Source organism: Triturus cristatus, chromosome 7 (genome assembly GCF_964204655.1).
Source record: "Triturus cristatus chromosome 7, aTriCri1.1, whole genome shotgun sequence".
NCBI classification, from domain to species: domain Eukaryota; kingdom Metazoa; phylum Chordata; class Amphibia; order Caudata; family Salamandridae; genus Triturus; species Triturus cristatus.
This window is the reverse complement of record NC_140590.1, coordinates 681,398,548-681,406,352: the sequence shown is the minus strand read 5'-3', so window position 1 is coordinate 681,406,352 and position 7,805 is coordinate 681,398,548. Positions and strand designations below refer to the sequence as shown.

Here is a 7,805-nt window from a genome sequence, read left to right as displayed (position 1 = left end):
CACCAGGCAGTTTCAGGTTTAGAAGTCTCTATCTCCTGCACAGTAGGGAGATTAACAAGATGTCAAAATCCCTTTAACTTACCAGGAATACCAGAATTGGTTTGCTGGTACATTACCACACAGGCACAGGAATGCCTGTGTGGGACTCCTGGGCAATGAAGGATTATGTGGCCAGTCTTGGCTGGCTACACACACATTCCTTGTCCCCATGCCATTGGCACTTGATGATGATGAATGCATATTTTTAGAGCACATAAATGCTCCTAAGAGTATCCTAGTGCTAGTCTAGCAGGAAGTTGAATATTAGAGGGTGAATAGCCAGGTTTTTTGCTTTTTTGAAGTCATTTTCTTAACTTTCCTGCCTCCAATGCAAGGGGTGAATATTCCATACTGAAGGGCTTTGAAAAGAAAAAGAGCCTCCCGGGCCTTGACCTCCTCACTCTTGGCACTTTTTCTAAGGCCTGGTGTGAGGACCGGAGAATTCTGACAGGTCTGTAGAAATGAACACAGCAGGCCAAGTAAGTTGGACCAATGTCATCTAAAGCACAACACATCAGCAGGAATGTTTTGAAGGGGATTCTCTGCATAGAAATCTTAGCTCTCTGTGGCAGATTCAATAAGATTTGTGTCACAGCATTTTGGACCACCTGAAGTCTATGAATGACAAAGTCTGGATGTCCAAGACATAATGCGCAAGCATAGTCAGCGAGAAGCTGGCCTGGTATATGATGTCCACTAATGTAAGTGGGCATCTTGCATCAGTACAGACAACCCATATGGTGATTTAAGAGGTTTTAGACAGCCTTAGAAACCTCTCTAACTGGTAGCTGTGGAGATCAGCCTTCAGGCTTAGTCCAGAAGGAGTATAAAGCTGTTTTTTTAACCAGAATGCAATCTTATAGTATGGGTTAAGTGAAAAGAACAACACCAATTATTTATAAAAATATGTATTTATTATATAATAATCTCTAGTACGTTCCAATATCTCCAACACGGAGATAAACACAATGCAGACAATACTTTAGCACAGAAACACAGTAAATAGCACAAAATACATAGTGGACCCAGGAGGGGACCAAACCATATACTAAGAAAGTGGCATAAGAACCACAACTTGGAAAAAGACAGGGACGTAGAGGTGCTAGGACCACAAGGAACCACCCAAGGTGAGTAGATAAGTACCCCACTGAGAGAGTGTGCAGTGTAGAAACACGACTGCGTGCTCTCACGCAACTCTATGTACAAGTTGCAATTGGATTATTAAAGATTAAAGACCCTTCTCAGTGGACCCTGAAGAAATCCTGTGGAAGACAGAAGGTTGGAGAGCTATCCCATCTGTGGATACACTAGTACCCACGTTACCTACACCAGGGAGCCGGCTGCATCCTGTGTGAAGTGGTGTCGGAAACAGCTGTCAAACCCAATGGAGGACATCAGGAAAGTCCTGCTGTGAAAGAAGGAAGAAGTGTCCGGTAGAATCCGAGGATGGATTCTTCATTAGAGGTACCTGCAAGCAGATGGGACAAAGTCTATGTCACTCAAGGGTGAGCAGGAGACTCGGAAGATGAATGCCCCCGATGTCGGGTGTTGCAGGATGGATGACGAGGACCTTGACTCTGCAGCTGTGAAGACCAGGCAATGCTGAGGAGGACCAGGATCTGTACACAAGCTGTCCCATGAAGGATGTCGAGTGCTGAGGGAACGGTGTCCGGCGGGAGCACCAACAAGCCCTGGCAAATGCAACCAATGCAGGAATCAAAGAAGGAGCAACATCGGGACCAGCAAGATCCAGGGGACTCACCACCAGCAGGGGAGTCAGGGCAGGCCCGAGCAATCAGGGGAGCCCAAAAGAAACAAGTGTGACCCTCAAGTGGACCGAAAGACCTGAGGCATTGGAGTCTCGAGAGGACCTCAAGCAGCTCACTAAAAGATGCAGGCCACGATGCACACAATGTGGTGTGGCTGAAGATTCTGGTCACTGGAGGTGCTCGAGGAAGGGGCTGCTTGAAGCCCGAAGATCTTTTATAGAAAGAAGTCAACAAGCCTTTGCAACTGCAAGTTGACACATTGCAAAGGGGTTCGGTTATTGCAACCCCCACGAGGGATACTGGCCTCAAACTTGGTGAGAGGGCAGGGCAGGCCTCAGGACCTGTGGGAAATGACCACCTGTGTTGCAGAGCCTTTGGATTCCGGAGAAGCTCAGGTTCAGCAGACCGGTTGACTTAGTTGCGGTGCCTGCGTATGCAGGGAAGTGACTCCTTCACTCCAAGGGAGATTTCTTCAGGTTTCTTTGATGCTTCACAGGCCTTGGAAGGTTCCTGCATGATGCGCAGACAATGCAGCAGACTGGAAGGGAGTCGAAGTCAGGCCCAAACGAAGTCCAGCAAAGTCAAGAGTGCCCAGACAGAAGAAGAGCAGTGGTGTCTGATCTGAATCTTATCCCAGGACCTACACTCAGGTAAGCCCTTAAGTACCATAGGTAAAGGGTTGGGAAGATTCGGGTAACCCTCCCAGGGGAGGGTCTGGACAGGGAGAGGTTACTCCCATGTCCTTTATTCAGTCTCTCGTCAGAGCGGGAGCCAACGGCTCCCAGGAATGGTTTGAACTGGACTATGCACAGGGACACCAAATCTGCCCCTCATACAGACTGAGTGGCACTGGCAAGCCCACCCACCCCATCCCAATACACTAAATCCTTTCGGGAAGGTGGTCACATCTCCCTGTTACAGGATGCCTATTGTTCTGCCTTCTCCTGCTTGAACTTGGCTCAGCAACAGGAGGGCAAAATCGTGTCTCTGGTCGGCAGCAACCATTTTGTGCTGTCTGGGTCAAGAAGGTCGGTACTGGGAACACTGAGAGCCTAACGGAGGGCTCTTCCTGTGCTTGGAATCATACCTTCCACACCTTTTACGTTGTGGAGGGTAATGATAGGATTCGTTGCAGCCATTTCCGAGATGGCCATTGCGTAATTACGTGTTGCCCCTCTATATAGTATATGGCTGCTTCACTGACAACCCGGTAGAATGGACTCTGTAGGCTGCAGGGGTGTCCTGCTCATGCAGGGGCACCCTTTCACTTAGAACCAAGCACCCTGCCTTCAGGATTGCAAAGGCTTGCTATAGAGGTGACTTATAGGTCTTAAATGCAGTGACCATATATATAGGAAACCTATATCCTTAGTAAGTGATGCAAGCACCAACTTATGCAGCCTGCAATGGCAGGTCTGTAGTTTCATTTTGAATGGTCTCTCATGGGTGACATAATACATGCTTCAGCCCATGGGAGACCTCTGGGGCACCTATGCCCTGGGTACCTTAGTACCATCTACTAGGGACTTAGGGCCTCATGTAGGTAACCAAATACCGGTCGGTAACGGCCGATTTTCGGTAAATATGCCGTTACCGACCGGTATTCAGACAAGTGAGATGTAGGAGTCCAAAAAACACTTTTCGGTAAATATGCGGCGGTAAATACCGATTCATATTTACCGAATTCCAAAATACCGAATCAGATTTACCGAATACATAATTAACGATTCGGTAAACATGAAGTGGTAAATATGAAGTGGTAAAATTTAAAATGACATGTAGGAGCACTCGGTAATTAAGAAATCCAGGAAAATCGGTAAATAAGAGTCGGTAATTAACACGGATTGAAAGCAGGTGGTAACCATCAACAATGCATATAGGCAAACCCAAAATGCAACAGCGTGGACAACATGGCCGCCATGTACGTCATTGCAAGGCGCCTACGTCTACAGGCAGCAGGACTGAGGGTGTGGCGACGGGAGGAACAAATCTACAGACAGCGCATCACACTATTCCAGCTGACTGATGCAGAGATACATGAGAGGTACAGGCTACACCCCGAAACCATCATGGACTTAATCAGGGACCTTCACCCACTCCTGGACCAGCCAATAAGAAGGGCACACGCCATACCCCCACATGTGCAGGTGCTCTGCAGCCTACATCTGTTGGCATCCGGCAGTTATCAGGTGGTGATAGCTGCGGTGGGTGGGGTATCCCAGAGTTGCCTGTCACGTTTCTTCAGGAAGTTCCTGGATGCCATGATGCAGAGAATGCACCACTACATAAGCTTCCCAAACACACAGGCTGCACTGCAGAAAACAAAAACAGACTTTTATCACATGGCACAGTTCCCCCATGTCATCGGCTGTATTGATGGTACACACATCCCAATCTGTCCACCAGCTGATACAGAGCACATCTACAGGAACAGGAAGTCCACCCACTCCATCAATGTGCAGGTGATCTGTGATGCAGGGAACATCATCACAGATATTGTTGCAAAGTTTCCTGGGAGCACCCACGACTCTTACATCTTCCAGAATAGTGGGATCTACACACGACTGAGTGCCGGAGAATTCGGAGAGGGATACCTGCTAGGTAAGTAACAGTGTGTGCAAAAAACAATGGTTCTGTCGGAAAATGAACAGGCTAACATAATAGGTACTGAATACACGTTAGATTCTCAAGGACACACACAGACCAAAAGAAACAGGACAGAATCCAGGTCACTTGATAGAATGATGTTAATTAATGTATCAAAAACACCAAAAATATTTACAGGGTAATCCAACCAACAAACACAGGATGTAGTGAAACAATTAGTGAAACGGTGATACTTAGCACAAAACACATCACATATAACGAATATGTACAATGAACAATACATAAAAATAATCAACAAACAAGGTCCTATTTACAATACATAAGCCACTTAAGGGTTCAAAGTCTCCTCGTTATCTAAGTGGATTTGCATGTGACGCATAGGACATGTAACGTCGACGTTTCGACCCTGGGATAATTGTGCCAATTATTACGCATCGGATTGGGTCTTCATCAGGACAGACGGGGTTGGGGACCTGTAAACGCAAGGGATATGGTGTCAGGGCCATGTGTGTGTTACATGTAATGGAAATAATTAATTTCCCAATTACCATCAATTGTCTCACCTGGGGAACCAATTTAAATTGTAGGAAAAGGATTCCTGTTGTCGCAAATGCAGATGGCCAACATCAAATGTTGAAATACTAGTTTAATCCTGCAAAAGATTAAAGGGGAGGAACTTCTGGATGCCACCAATAGTGGGCTGAATGAACATGAGGAAACTTGTTTACAAATGAGCAAACTTTAAATTTTACTTTTGATGACATAAAGTAATGTTTCATTAAGCATGCTGTGTTTATGTTTATGTTTACGTTCCTTAGCGTAACTCTTGCTAAGGCCTACTTATCTCATGTTGACATCTCTGGATATGTGATAAATATGTGCCCTTAATTGCGATCTGTATAAGTATGATTTGTGCAAGTCTAGCTCCATGTATATACCTTCAAAAAGTAATGTGTCATCCTATTATACATATGGGGTGTAGTATGACTTCTGCCACCACACCTGTCATGTGATTTCAGAACCATGTCATGTTTGAGAAACTTACTATAAGGTGATTTCACAGCACACCCGCATGAACCACATTGTTGCTTCTAACAGGGACATTGCATGTAAGAATGCCCAAATATGTTAAATTTCATGCGGATGAGGCTTACTATAACTTCTGCCATTACATTTTTCATGTGACTTCTGAATCAGGTCACATCACTCCCGCATTAATTACATCGCGTGTTCCTAAATAGACGATGTGTGTAATGAATGCTTAAATATGTTAATTCTCAAGCATTCACTACCGCATTGAGGCATCATAACTTGTATAAAAATAAATGAATTTGTTTTCGGCATGTTTCCTCCCGTTTCAACCAGCTCGTCAGCACTCTGCTGGCGCCCGCCCTCAATTCCATTCCTGGCTTTCCCCGTTCTGCTGATTCATTCTAACAGCCGCGCGCCCCTGGCTTCCTACTACGTCATATAGTTAGCTCAGGGCGGGAGCTCGCTGTCAGTTGCAGCTGAGCCGTAGACGGAATCAGATGTCCATTCACGGACTCCAAGTAAGTCGACATCGCGCCGTCTGGCTCATTGATTGAACGGAGTACACGGCCACAATGCGTGTTAAATTAGCCGTGATTGATTTGTTTCTTGTGGTGCTTGTAAGGACTTGGTCTAGTTAGAAAATATATATGGTAATAGTCGTCTTTACTCATGAATTGGTATCAGATTCAACCATAAAGTTATAACACTCACGCCCCACCTTATTTGTGATAACTTGTGTTTTTTGGCATTAGGCACCTTTGGCTTTTTATTATTCTGTATATGGGGGATAACAACTACGCGCCCCAGTATAAAGGTTACAATATCTTTACACGGTAACAACGCCGGCTATTAACTAAAATATGCCGTGATACATTTGTCTTTTGCCTTTGCATTCACGGACTTGGTTTAGTATAGGATTTTACATGGCAATACCAACCACCAACTTTACTCATATATTGGTATCAGGCTATTCTCGCCCTACCATAAGTATGACAGTTTGCGTTTTTGACATTATGCACCTCCAACAATTTATTATTCGGTGTGCGTCTGATAAATATTACGCATAATTGTGACACCTTGCGCTATGGCATCAGTCACCTCCAAAACTTTAGTATCATGTGTCTGGGTGACATTACATCCTGATTTTGAACAACGCATGTTCTTCAATTTCCTCTTCCTTAATTATTCGTTTTCACACGAGTAGATGATATTGATAGAGGCGTCTTTTTTCCAAATGATTAATCTTCCTTAATCACTCAGACTCCTCTTTGCCCTTTGTCTTTTCAGTTTGTGGCGATTGTAGAGACAGCACCACTCCTCCTCCCAAATCATATCTCCGTCCCAAAGGTATGTTTTTCTCCTGTGCGCACAGGTATGTTTCCACCATTTCCAACGCAACCTGTCCAGATTTTACATCAGTTCCTCCCCTTTAATCTTTTGCAGGATTAAACTAGTATTTCAACATTTGATGTTGGCCATCTGCATTTGCGACAACAGGAATCCTTTTCCTACAATTTAAATTGGTTCCCCAGGTGAGACAATTGATGGTAATTGGGAAATTAATTATTTCCATTACATGTAACACACACATGGCCCTGACACCATATCCCTTGCGTTTACAGGTCCCCAACCCCGTCTGTCCTGATGAAGACCCAATCCGATGCGTAATAATTGGCACAATTATCCCAGGGTCGAAACGTCGACGTTACATGTCCTATGCGTCACATGCAAATCCACTTAGATAACGAGGAGACTTTGAACCCTTAAGTGGCTTATGTATTGTAAATAGGACCTTGTTTGTTGATTATTTTTATGTATTGTTCATTGTACATATTCGTTATATGTGATGTGTTTTGTGCTAAGTATCACCGTTTCACTAATTGTTTCACTACATCCTGTGTTTGTTGGTTGGATTACCCTGTAAATATTTTTGGTGTTTTTGATACATTAATTAACATCATTCTATCAAGTGACCTGGATTCTGTCCTGTTTCTTTTGGTCTGTGTGTGTCCTTGAGAATCTAACGTGTATTCAGTACCTATTAAGTTAGCCTGTTCATTTTCCGACAGAACCATTGTTTTTTGCACACACTATCTTACCCAGGTTCTGAGGGTTACTGGGTTGCCCCATTATCGTTAATGGTTATCCAGTGCAGGTTTTTCCTGCGAGGGTCTTCACACATTTATTGTGATCTTTCCCATAACTAATACAAACTATGTCAGAGAAAGAAACATTGTCCTACAGTGAGGATTATATAAACAAATTGATTCAAGAACAATCAGAATTTGACTATCTGGGCACTGGCCTAACGCCCATTGACACCTCCTTGAATGATAAATTGTCCCGTCTGGAAAGATT

At 44.4% G+C, this 7,805-nt stretch overlaps 1 long non-coding RNA gene across 1 annotated transcript; it reads left to right on the top strand.

The window, feature by feature from the left end:
• Positions 1-5,923: 5,923 nt before the first annotated feature.
• LOC146810337 (uncharacterized) lies at positions 5,924-7,362 on the top strand. Its single transcript, XR_014965670.1, has 4 exons — positions 5,924-5,965; positions 6,735-6,794; positions 6,891-6,979; positions 7,070-7,362. It is a non-coding gene; the product is annotated as an uncharacterized LOC146810337 (long non-coding RNA).
• Positions 7,363-7,805: the final 443 nt, after the last annotated feature.